Source organism: Thamnophis elegans, chromosome 3 (assembly GCF_009769535.1).
Source record: "Thamnophis elegans isolate rThaEle1 chromosome 3, rThaEle1.pri, whole genome shotgun sequence".
NCBI classification, from domain to species: Eukaryota; Metazoa; Chordata; class Lepidosauria; order Squamata; family Colubridae; genus Thamnophis; species Thamnophis elegans.
The window spans coordinates 87908596-87921707 of NC_045543.1; the positions used below are offsets into that span (position 1 = coordinate 87908596).

The 13112-nt window shown below is 40.4% G+C and overlaps 1 protein-coding gene across 3 annotated transcripts in view; it reads left to right on the top strand.

Moving 5' to 3' along the window:
- The first annotated feature begins 2935 nt into the window (after positions 1-2935).
- Positions 2936-13112, top strand: part of SPIN1 (spindlin 1) — a 50118-nt gene continuing 39941 nt past the window's right edge. For all 3 annotated transcript variants that reach the window (XM_032212768.1, XM_032212769.1, XM_032212767.1), the window contains exons 1-2: positions 2936-3247; positions 10277-10338. The gene's annotated coding sequence lies outside the window, so the exon portion shown is untranslated. The remainder of the gene's footprint in view (positions 3248-10276; positions 10339-13112) is intronic.

A 13112-nucleotide genomic window follows, 5' to 3' on the forward strand; every position in this document is an offset into this window, starting at 1 on the left:
CACCGCTCTTGAAATCAGTTACAGGCTAAACAATAAACTCTTCTCAGAATCCATTTGAAATGATTTATTAAAGATGAGGGCATCTTGTGAATAAGTGTTACAATAATTACCTTATATTAGAGGTTTTACTATGAGCCTGCTAGGTTTATTATTACATTTGCTTTAGTCTATGAAATACTTAATGCCATATTTAGAAAAAATAACGAGACAATATTCAGAGTGATTCTTACTTATTTATTTACAACTATTATAAATTATTTGAGAGCAGAAATGACATTTCTTTAATGAAAACTTGGCAATAGAGATCAATAGCAAAATGAAGCAAAATAAAGTAAAATATTTAAAACAGCAGTTAGTAAGTTTTGATACTACATACCAGTTTCTAATAGATAGATAGATAGATGGATGGATGGGAGGGAGGGAGATCCCAGTGGTGATAGAAGCAGTCAGCCCTGTGACTCCTAAGCTGGGGGAGTGGCTCCAACAGATCCCAAGAAAAACACTAGGGCTCTCTATCCTAAAGAGTGCAATATTAGGAACAGCTAAGATCCTGCAGATTTCACACATAATCATGGCCATACCTTTAAGGTGTTTAACCACAAAGATACTACAGTGGGCTGTGCAACTAAACTCTTGGTTTGAATTAACAGGAAAATTGCCAATGTGGTTCCTACCTTAAGCAGTTATCAATGACACACACACACACAGTGCCTGGTTTAGGTGTTTGCCATTAGCTGTTTTTTTAATCAGTTCTACAAATGCAGTTAGCTATAAACACATTTGTTTTAGGTCATTGTTCCTTAAAGTATGATAAAAGGACCACTGAGGGTCCCCCAAGAATTCTCTCTTTTGCAAAATCAAAATTATTTGCCGCCTACGTTGAAAAATTAAAACCCTATTAAAATAATGAGGTGTGGTAGTGGCAACCAATGCGTCAATTTTAATTGTTAATACAATAAATCTTGGTAAGTATAACACAAACAAAAGCTTTTTAGAGGTCCTATGCAAGTTTGCAAAATGAAAACAGGTCCTGGGATAAAAAAAAGTTTAAGAAGCACATTACATACTAGCATCCCTTTTCCTAGAAAGCTAGCAATAATAATGATTTAAACAATTGTCTTTCACAGTGATTTTCTGACAGATGGCCCCAAAAATAGAAACCTGAGGAAACCCAAATACTAAAATAAGAGCATTATAAAAGCATCAGTTCATGTGATAAAGTACTGACATACTTTAGATATGGCAGCATCTGCCACAAAGGTGTGCGTGTGTTAAAAAAGCAAGAGGATAGTTGCAGCCAATGGACTGAATTCCCACGGTTTTGTATGTACATGCCACACTGATGCACATGCAAAAGATTTAGTTGTGCTGCACCAGCTCCTGTATTGCATGCCTTGACTTCCTCTGCAGATACTGATGGATAAGGAGTCGATGATATGTGAGGCCTAGGACAATTGCCAACTTCTTTGAAATAGCTCTGTGAATAAAGTGCAATTAATTTTAAAGAAACTGAATCAATTATGGAGCAGGAGCTAAATGAAATTTTTGAAGTTAACCAGAATTGACCAATTCACCACCAAGATGGATTAAAAAAAAAAAAAACTAAAGTCATCTTCACAGTCTTATCTACATTGTTTCCTTAGCAGGAGTAGACAAAATAGTTTGCTATTGCCTTCTTCAATGATGTTTCCCAGACTAACCAATTGCTTTGATGTTCTGCGGAAGTCTCTCATCCAAGGACTAAACTGGTCAATCCTGCTTAGTTTCCAAACCTAAATACAGCAATGTTGGCCAGCTGCTGCCACCTGCTGAGAATAAACCCTTTATCTGTATTTTTGAAGCTGTAGCTTGTTACAAAAGTTACAATTTTGTTAGCCTGTGAAAGGACTTTTTAAAAAATAAGAGCCACTCCCCCCTCCCCCAAGCTTCTTCCTAACACTTGTTCACAATTATTGCCAAGTAATTTCAGTTGAAGGGTATGAAGGGATAATCTGCTTGGGTATGAACAAGATTTACTTAGTGGGATTGGGATGAGAAATCGTCTGGTTTTACCTTTATGAATTTTAAATAACCCATATTCATTATTTCTATGTTTTCATAGTAATTTACCTAAGCATTGTTTGTGTGCATCTTACAGGCTTTGTGTCCCAGATCTTTCAAGGGTTTAGCAACACAGAGGACATCTTGACTAAGAAGAGTTTGGTTCTGTCCATCAAACAAAAAAGTAGCAGCTGCAAGGGGTTTGCTTTGCTGCCAAAAATAATAGACAAGCCTGGGACTCAAGAGGAGCCCATTTTTGCCACATCTGTGAGCCAGAGCAGTTGTGTATTGATACTAGTTGCCACTCTGGGCTTTACCTGCAACACTTTTCAGTCCCAAAGTAGGGAGTTGGAATAAATTCTTAAACGTCTGAGGTTAATACTGATGGTACACAGAGCGCTTCCATCAGCCCCTCAAACGCCAACTTTTGCACACCTCATTCATTGCTGCTTAAGAGGCTTTCCCATCTGGGCTGAAAACGCGGGAGCCTGCAAAAATCACGATGCGCTTCAGCTTTCTAGGAGAATCTAGGGTACCACAGAAACGCAGGTACCTCGGATTGGGCTAACACTGATTTTTTCCCCCTCCTTCGCTGCGTGAAATAAGACCTAGAAGAAGGGACGCCAACACGAAGTTAGCCGCGTGGGTCGCTCCGGCGGATGCCAGAGGACCCGGCCCCCACAAGGGCACCCCCAGCCCCGCGGATGCCGTCCAAACCCGGCAAGCTTCTCCCACCACAGCCAGCCGAGCGTTGGGCTTCCCGGATCGGGGAGTAGGCGGGAGGTGAGCGAGCTCGCGGCGCTTCTCTCCTGTCGCAGTTCAAGGGAGGCAGTGCGCCTGCGCGCCGCAAAAAACGGAGGAGGGCGGGGCCGCGTGTTTGGAGCGGCTCATTATTTGGCAGGAAGGTGCGGAGGCCTCTCTCCTGGCAGCGGCTCCAGCGCAGGCAGAGGGGAGGCTCCCAATGTGGCAAGAGAGAGGAGGGCTAAACAGCGGCGGAGAAGGAGGGGGCCAAGCGAGACAAGGGGAACCGCCGCAGCAGCCGCCGCCGCCGAGGAGCTGAGCGGCCTGGACGGGCGAACGGGGGTGGCGAAGCTTCTGCAGCTCTGGCCCCACCGCCTACGCCACCCCCCCGCCGGGCACCTCACGCCTGCCCGGGCGAAGGCGGAGGCGGCGGAGGAAGCCGCCAAGGACGAGGCTCCGGCAGCAGGTGAGGGGAGAAGGCGAGCGCGGAGGAGAAGGGAGGGGGGAAGCGGGAGTTGCCGCGCCGCCCTTGGCTCGGCCAGTCAGTACCGGTCACAACCGCAGGGAGTCGCTGTGGGGGAGGTGCCGCTCCCCTCCCTTCCCCTCTCCTGGGGCTGGAGTTAATTTATTATTCATTCGCGACGGCCATCCGCTGCCGCTCCTCCTCCCCTCCGCTTCTCCCTCGCCCCCTCCCTTCCGGAAGCTGTCCTCCCCCCCCCAAGAAAGCGGGAGCGGAGCCAGAGGGGAGCCCTGGGCGACCTGGCGGGGGAGCGGAGCAGACCCTCCGCCCCCCCCTTCGCGCGGCGGCTCTAATTGCTCCTCCTCTGGGGGAGGCGCCAGCGCTGCCTTCGGTCTCCCCCATTTCCCCCCTCCCTCCCTCCTTCCCTCGCGCCCGCCCGTCGCCTTAGTGCTCTGGTTCCTCCCTGCTATTGTGTGCCAGGCGGGGGGCCCTCGAGGGGCGCCCGGATTCCCTGCTTCTTCTGTCCCCCCTCACAGAAGAGCTGTGGGAATTGTTTCCCTCTTGCCCTCGGGAGGGTGGGAGGAAGGGGAGTGGGCAGACGGGGAAGGGTGCCTCGGGCAGGCGGGTCGTGGGGGAGCAGGAGAACTGTTGGTGGTAGTGCCCGAGAGAATGGGCTTCCTTCAATCCACCCACCCCTTTCCCGCTCCCCGAGTAAGGGAGCCGAATCTCCGTGTCAGGAAGCAAGCAGACATTTCCACAGTTCCCTGACGCTGCGGCTGTCTTGTGTGTGTGTGTGAGTGTGTCTTGTCAGGCTTTGCCGAGTTCCTTTGTCTGCTGCTTGCTGGCTTGCCCGTCTCTCCTCCCTTCGCTCTTTTCTTTCTGCCTTTCTCCCTTCCTGGTGGCTCTTCCTCTCCTTCCCCCCCCTCCTTTCTTCCCCTCCCTTCTTTTTCTTCACAGACTCCATGAGCTGCCGCAGCTGCAGGTTTGTAAATACTGGGGATGGACAGGCACATACATGCTTATGCACACACAAGCAAAAACATGGCTGACACGGCTCCCCTTCTCCTCCTCTCCATCCCCCCCCCCAAATTCCTTCCCCCCATCTGCATCTTAGTCTTTGTATTCTTTGCTTTTATCTTCTCCCCCCCCCCTCCACTGTCAAAGGGAAAGGATAGCTGTTTGTTCTCTCTCTTTCTCTCCCCCACCCCCATTTTTGTGGTTGCTTATCGGGATATAAGGATTTTTCCACTGAAGCTTTACCCCCCCCCCCTTTGGGTTGGTGTAAAAGTATGATGAACTGGAAGCCCCATCAGATTCTGGGAGCTTAAGAGAGGCCTGGGGGAGGGGTGAGTGGGGCGACCTCTGCCGAGAAGCTGGGCTGGAATGTATCTGTTTTCCTAGGTATGGGGGAAGGGAGGCCAATGCACCAAAATGTTAGTGATGGTTAAATGGGTGTTATGTTAGCAAAAATGCTCAGGGCTATTCCATTTCTTGCAGGTGGGAGGGATAGGCCTCATTATCTTATAAAAGAAACATACATAAAGCATTTTGTTAAAACAAGCTATGATTTTTTTGATTCCCCTCTTAATAGTGTAGGTGTTAATGTCTTAGCTAAGCCCTTGTGCAAAACAAAACTTTGAACTGCCACTTCTAAAATAGTCACTTCTAAAATAATTTACCACCCTTGTAGCTCTGGCCTGAAATAGGGGCCTGTAACAAAGAATTGTGCCAGGTCCACATATCTAAGCTTCTTCATTCTGTGTTGGATACAGTAAGGAAACTTTTTATCCAAACTGTTTTGCCCCTTCCCTCAAATCAAAACCTTGGGCAGATTACAGCACCCCCTTCTGGCTTATACAAAACATCATAGAACAGATTTGAGCCAAATGTTTTTTTTTTAAATCTTCTGCCTCTCCTTCTTCCCACCCCTGTACTTAGTCAACTTTTTTTTTGGGGGGGGGAATAATGAAATGACCTTGAGTATAATCGCTGTTTAGTTTTAAAGGATGACTGCAGGGATTCATTTTGTTCTTCCCGTGGGAAATTGTGACTGATAAAAAAAAACTATTTCGTTGTGTTTGTATGGATTTTTCACAATCTGTACTGTAATAGGATTTTATCCCTTTATTTTATTCAATTTTGCATAGATGATTTATAAGATGAATATTTTTAAATAAAAAGACTATAACCATTAGGAACTTACTCTGTTTTATGTATTGATTTATAAATTAAAAATTGGAAAATAACTTTGTGGGACTTTTTAACTGTTTTAGGAATTTTAAGATTTTGGATTAATTATGTTACTTAAGTGATATATTTTTTAATAAGGAGCTTAAGTATTCATATCATTTTATAAAATATTTTCATAGTGATATGATAAAATATTTCAAAGTGGGCAGACACTGTATAATGATCTAAAATGAAATAGGGCCTTAACTTTTTCCCCTTTTCTCCTTATCTTAAGTATTTTTGATAGAGCCATCAATTGTGAAGATCACAACTGTATTGTGCTTCATTTTGGGGGAAGATTGTTTATCATATTTCCTTTAATCCTTATCTATCTTCTAAAATTATAGAGTGAATAACATTAGAATGAAGTCTGTAAAATAAAATCTCATTGTAAACATGTTGTGAATCTCTGCAGATGAAGAAAAACAGAATTTCATCTAACATGGTTGTAGTGATACAACATGATTTGCAATTTCTAATTTGATTTAAGGAGTACTCTATAATGGACTGCTTTCTGTTTCTGTAAAGATTGTATCTTTTAAAAAGCTGTGACATGGCTTGATTATATAAATATTTACTATTTATGAGTTAAGGGAAACAGCAGAAGAATAGATTTAAAATTATAAAGCTTAGGTGGGTGTGTGCTGTTTCTTCAGCAATTGGGCTCAATTGAGAACCAAGCTAAAGTATTTGCTCAGTAACTATTCTGATATTTTTAGTGACATTTAGATCATTGTAAGAAATGAGACGAATTAGCAGCTTGCATTCTTGCTTTTTATAAATTTTGTTAGTGACTATATTCTTGTCTAGCAATTCTGAGGTTCTGTTTAGAAGTTGTATTTGCCCCAATAATACAAACAAAGGTGAATATGAACATGAAGCAATTAAGAGTACATCTTGGGCTGGTTGGGAGTGCAATTTTAAACTATTTTGGTCCTTCAGGTTTTGTTAAAACTACCTTTTAGGTATCACTGTGCATAAATTCCCCCTACCATCCTAAGTCACCGTTTTACCTTAACATCTTGTCACCATTTTACAATTATAAGTTAGCACAATAATTTCTTTGTCCTGTTTCTATTAACTATATTATTTCATAAATTAATGAAATAATTTCCAAGATTTACAGTATTTAATATAATCCTAAAACAAGTTTAAACCTCTGCAATGGAATACTTTTTCCTGTTCTGCTGTCTGACTGTACGCTAAAATGACCAGAAATGTACCTACTATATATCTACCAATCTATTACTTGCTCACTGGAATCCTTTTGCCCAATGGGGCTTACAGGGCAGAGCCAGGAGTGGCATAATACTAGGAGGATCCCTTTCTTGGAAAGACATTGAGAGAACAGACACATTTGCTTACCAAAAAAAAATGATTCACATATTTTAAAGGAGCAGGTATCAATCACCACAAAGCCACAACAGCCTACCTTTCACATTGCTATTCTCTGATAGTAACATTGTTTATTAATTGAGATTGTTTCATGCAATCATGAGCCAACATTGTTTTCATTAGGCCTCAAAATTATCCAAATGAGTAAGAACCAATGGTTTCCTTGGAAAAAGTAGTTGACATGGCAAAGATTTTTGTTTCCTATGAATGATTTGTAACCAGCTCTGGGATATTTCATATTTATATAATTTATATACAACTTATTGTAAGCAGTAAAAGATTTAATCTATTCTTGAACAGAAGAATACACTTTTAAGACTCTTTTGAGATTAGTTTAATGCTTTATTCATGATGCTTCAGGCAGTGTTTTTAACTCTGCTTATTATTACTTTGGTCTATATTGCTGTCATAATTTACTGCTACCTTATTTTCACACTTATCCTTATTCGCGTGCTAGACAAAACTAGCTTTAAAGAATGTTAAACAAAGCCTTGAGTGAGTTGAAACATATTACAGTACCTTTTGTTCTCAGTCCATCCTGATAAGTTGCTAGCAACATTGCAATTGTCAGATTTCATGGCTCCCAGTAAAAGATATCTCAGTCACCCTCAAAAAGCTCATCTCTTGGGTGTTTTTTCCCCTCAGTGAGGGGATGGGGATAGGGTATAATCAGAGGTATGGGAAGATGAGGACATTCAGTCTTTTGACAAAGAGAACACAAGACAATTTCTAAATCTTGGGTATAGAGCAGAGGTTCACTACACCCATGAAATCAGGTGTAAAAAACTGTGAGAATAACCTTGGGCGATAGAAGGAATAGCTACAATCTAGGCAACAGTCTGATAAGAGAAATCTGAATCCAAAGGAGGGATGATGATGGAGAAAGTGGAGAAACTAATGACTTCCCTTAGTTTTCTGAAAAGTAAAAAGGGGGGGGGGACTCTTTCGGATTTGCAATGTTTTGTTACTGTAATCTTAAAGTAAATGTAGCATTGATACTCCAAGCTTTGGTTTGTTTTCTGAACTACCTCAACAGGGCTGATACCAATCAACAAACACTTCTAAGAGACATTTTTAAATTTCGGCAGCACACACTTTCTCCTTTTTAATAAACCCTAATTCCTGAAAAGATACAGGTAGTTCTCAATTTACCACAGTTCATTTAGTGACCATTCAAAGTTACAATGGTACTGGAAAAAGTGATGACAATTTTTCACAGTTACAACTTTTGCAGCATCCCCATGATCATGTGATCAAAATTCAGATTCTTGATAACTGGTTTATACTTACGACCATTGCAGTGTCCCGGGGTCATGTGATTACCTTTTGCAACCTCCTGACAAGCAAAGCCAGAGTCACTTAACAACCAGGTTACTAACGTACCAACTGCAGTGATTCACTTAACAACTGAGGCAAGAATTGTCATAAAATGGGGCAAAACTCACTTAAATTTTCATTTAACAACAGAAATTTTGGACTCAGTTATGGTCGTAAGTTGAAGATTACCTGTAATTGTGTCACTGGGTAATGAAAAAAAGTGAGAACTATTTACAGACATGGTCAAAATCACTACTGTTTATATAGAAGGGAAGAATGGACCTCTAAGACTCCAAGGGAAATTGCCTCTCTATTAATATAGGATTATCAGACTTCTTTTTTCCTACAAAACCATAAAACCCCAGAATCCCCCTTCCTGTTCCATGCCTATTTAGATCCTTTTATGCTAAGTTGCTGTTTGAAAGAAGGATGGTAAAATCTAAAAAGTCCTTTACCTAGCTAGGTCAAGTACTTGACCTGTTGAAAAGTAGATGAAAAAGTTGTTCTTTCACAATATCACAATTGTTTAGTTTAAAAATAATGATGGGAGAAGAAAGGAAATTATAGAGTGGTTTTTATTTTTATTCCCGGATCATCCATCCATATTAGAGGGTGAGAATGGGTTGTAATGTTTATGTGCATGCCTTATACTGTATACCAACTGTTGATGTAGTAACGCAAACAATACCTGTACTTGGCACAGTACTGGCAGCCATATCCCCAAAGCTATTTTCTTCCACTATCTAAACAGTGAATTATTATATATAGGGGCAATTGGATACATAAACATTTTTACACACACACACACACACACACACACACACACACTGTTGTGGCTGGCCATCAGACCTGGCAGCAGATTCACACAGGAGGTTGGGGAGGAACATGAGCCCAGTCCTGGAGTCTGGGGAAGGCTCTGATGAGGGGTCTGTATTGGAGGCAGAGAGGGGGCCAGAGCTGTATGCCAGTTATCAGCTGCAGACATCAGTGAGGCAGATAAACAGCTGGAACCTGTTCCCAATGTGCGCATGTGCAGAGTTGCCAGACGAAGGGAACAGCTAAAGAATAGGGGTTTACTTGGAAATAAGGTCACAGGTGAACGATGAATGGCCCCTCCCAGAGGAAATAAAAGAGAAGCTAAAGGGGAGTGGGGCTGCAGGAGACAGTTCACTTCATTGGTTCATGACTCTCCGAGACTCCTTGCCAAGTTTTGCAGGTATCGGTCTGGCAGTTCTCCAAGCCAGATAAGGTCTGTGGCTGTAAATTCTCCCTTGAAAGACTTTGCTGGATGTGAATGAGCAGAATTCACAGTAAAGGGGGTTTTCTTGGGACAAAGAGTTTGCTTCATGCTCTTGGGAAGCCTAGGTTAGAAAACACACACACACGCACACGCATGCACACACGATATATCAGACTTTGAAAGAAAAAAGACAGGGACATGGCTTGGTCACCAATTCTTTTTGCAAGCTTGATTGGCTTGCAGACTAGAATGAGATCAGATTAAAAACATAACTTGATGATCCAAAAGTGGTTTTTCAAAAGTGGTTTTCATGGAGCAGAATAATAACACTTTTAGGGCTGCAGTAACATTTGTATTTGCTTATAAGACAGGACAAGGGATCTCAAGGCTACTTTTCTGAAAGAGCATTGCGCTAAATACTATGTTTTTAACCAAATAGCACCAAGATAACCTGAAGAACTAATGCAACTCTATAATTTTTTTCTAGATTTGTACAATATTTTTTGAAGTAAGAATTTCAATTGACCTTGGGAATGTATCATATTTTGTTAATAATCCTGGCAAAAACTACATGTAATTCCATTTTATAGAATAAACCTCAAAAGTAGATGTTGCATTCAATCATTTTTGTCATATGAAGCAATATTATTGGAAAGTTTTGAAAGGCCCCTCTGAAAGTAGATGGAGGTCATGTAAACATTTCAGTAACATTTTAGAGCAAGATAATTTCTCTCCTAATATATTCTAAACATCAGGGGCATCAAGTTGACATATTTGATTAGATGAGTTGATTGATCCAATGGCATTCACATATAATAGCATTGGAATTAAACTATAAATATTTTCATTTGTAGGTCAAAAAAGGGAAGCAAATCACAGGATGTCCATCTAATGGAGGTCAATAAGTGTTTTTTAAGTAAGTAAAATACTATTATTCATAATTTTCTTACCTAAGCCTTAAAATATGGGAAATTGTTACATTCTAACTAAAGTGTGATGCTCTGCGGTGGTTCTGCTTTGACTGTATGCGCTAGGAAAACCAGTCTAAAGGGGGAGACCAAGATAGTATGAAATTCTAGTACTTTGGTTGAAAAGCCATAGTATAATGTTTAAGTTATACTCCTAATACCTGGTGTCATCCTATAAATTCAGATTCATAAATCAAAGTTTGACACACTTACTCAAAGTACATGATCAATGCTAATAGTTATCTCCTTAATGTGAATTCTGGTAAGGAAATATTCCTCCTAGCAGAAAGTAAGTAGATAGAAAGTCTCCTTTTGTATTGTCTTGTCTTGTATTCCCCTCCCTATAAATTGTAAGCCGCCCTGAGTCCCCTCAGGGAAAAGGGCAGCCTATAAATAATAAACAAACAAATCCTTTTGCCAAATTCTTATTCTATAACAATGTTGCCAGTTTGTGCCTTCAGTGTGAGTCATGGTTGACTAGGCATCTCTGCATATCAGAGAAATGACAGACCACTGTGAAGAACAAAAGACTGGCAAATAGATTTGTCTTTCAAATCTCAAGGGATTCGCCATGAGTACTCTGCATGGCAGCTCCTAGTGAGGAGACCCTCAAACAATGGTGGATTTGAGCACAAGGTTCCAAGGGAGACCTCATCTTTAGCAATAGCAGTTAGACTTATATACCGCTTCATAGGGCTTTCAGCCCTCTCTAAGCGGTTTACAGAGCCAGCATATTGCCCCCAACAACAATCCGGGTCCTCATTTTACCCACCTCGGAAGGATGGAAGGCTGAGTCAACCCTGAGCCGGTGAGATTTGAACAGCCAAACTGCAGAACTGCAGTCAGCTGAAGTAGCCTGCAGTGCTGCATTTAACCACTGCGCCACCTCGGCTCTTTGCTTTCAACAGCAACGGCAAAGCCTTTCATAAGGACATTAAACTAGATACTTTCTAATCACATTTAAAAATGCTCAGTTTAAACATTAGAGATCTTCAAATAGAAGTTTAATTTGATGCCTGTTGAATTTTACGTTCTTTGGATTTATAATTTTTAAATAGAAAGAATTTAAAATAAGGTATAGTCGCAAATAAAAAATAATTTTGATTTAAGAATTGCATATATTGGACACGTATTTGGGTTATTGGTTGTTTTTACTTTAGGTCTTGAAAAACAAGTATAGAATTAAATAATATAATTATGGGAAATGTCTAAAATGAAAATAAACTTGAGTCTTAGGAACTGAGTCTTGATGAAAGTTGGAAATGGACAATAGAAGAAACTAAAGAATCAGGCAGAAAAATGTTAAAATAGCTAAGTCAGCTATAACTTTTTTCTTATTGTAAAAAAAAAAGTTTTGTCAGAGTGACTACTTTGAGACAACCCAGGAGCAAAATATAGTAAACAGAGATTTGCCTTTCAAATAGTGGTTCATCTACATACACATACTAGGCAAAGTCAGGCAATCAATCATCAACTATAGCATGGAAGCACACACAGAGAAACAGATACACGCTCATAGAGCCTCTTATATTACAGCATCTTAAAGCAGTGGCAGTCAAATAACCCTGCTGACTCACTCCTGTTCTTATATCATTGTAGCAGCTGGTTAGCTCTTAAAGTATTTCTCTGACAAGTTTTTTGATACATGGATTGAACTATTAATAATTAATGTCTCAGAATGGATGTAGATTTTAATGGATAAATTTTGAAAATGGTGAGAAAATTTTGAAATAAAAAACAATTTGCCTGACATAGATGTTATAGAGTCTGAAGGCATAGAAGACAACAAAATTGCCAAAACAATATATAAACACAAAGGATTTGGAGAGGAAATAGCTGGAATAAGAAATTCTGGATGATGGCTCCTTGTGGGATTTACAAAGTAGGCTGGTGAAAGTTTCAAAATCTTTTAAATGCTAGAGTAGTGAAGGATTGATTTCTGTGATGCCATAATAATTATTTAAAGGTCCAAGTTGTGTAGAACAAAAAAGAAGGAATATAAAGGTAGACTATTTGACCAAGGACAAAATATTTGCTATTTCTTGTAACAGGTAATTGACTTTTTGCTGAACTAGGATGATAGGATGGTTATTTTTGGTTTGCATATAGATAAAAGGCTATGGGAAGAAAAAGTATTTTTTTTTGTAATTTTATAAATGTGTTAAAAGTATTGTATATTAGCTTATGCTTAGCGTGATGAAGGTTGAAAGCCAGTTCTTTATTGTCAGAGTTATGATGATAAAATAGCTGACTAGCTGCTGTAATGTTGTAATAATGTACCGCTCTAACGATGATGCAATGGTAGCAATGGTTCAGCAAGGTTATTTGACTGCTACCTCTTTAAGAGGCTGTAATTTAAGAGGCCGTGTGAGGGCGTATCTCTCTCCGTGTGTGCTTCCGTACTATAGTTGATGATTGTTTGCCTGACTTTGCCTAGTACATGTATGTATATATTCCTTGTAGATAAATCACTATTTGAAAGACAAACCTCTGTTTACTGTATTTGCTCCTGAGTTGTCTCAAAATAGTCACACTGTCCACATACTGACATTTATTAATGTCTTTGTTGCATTTTTTTTATAGGTGGTCCCCGGGTTAAGAATGTCCAACTTACTGACAACTTGTACTTACAAACAGGCTGCCTATTACTAAAAACCAAACTGTTCTTCCTCGAGCTGATGAACTGCTGAAAGTGTGCAGTGTTTTAATACACAGTCCATTT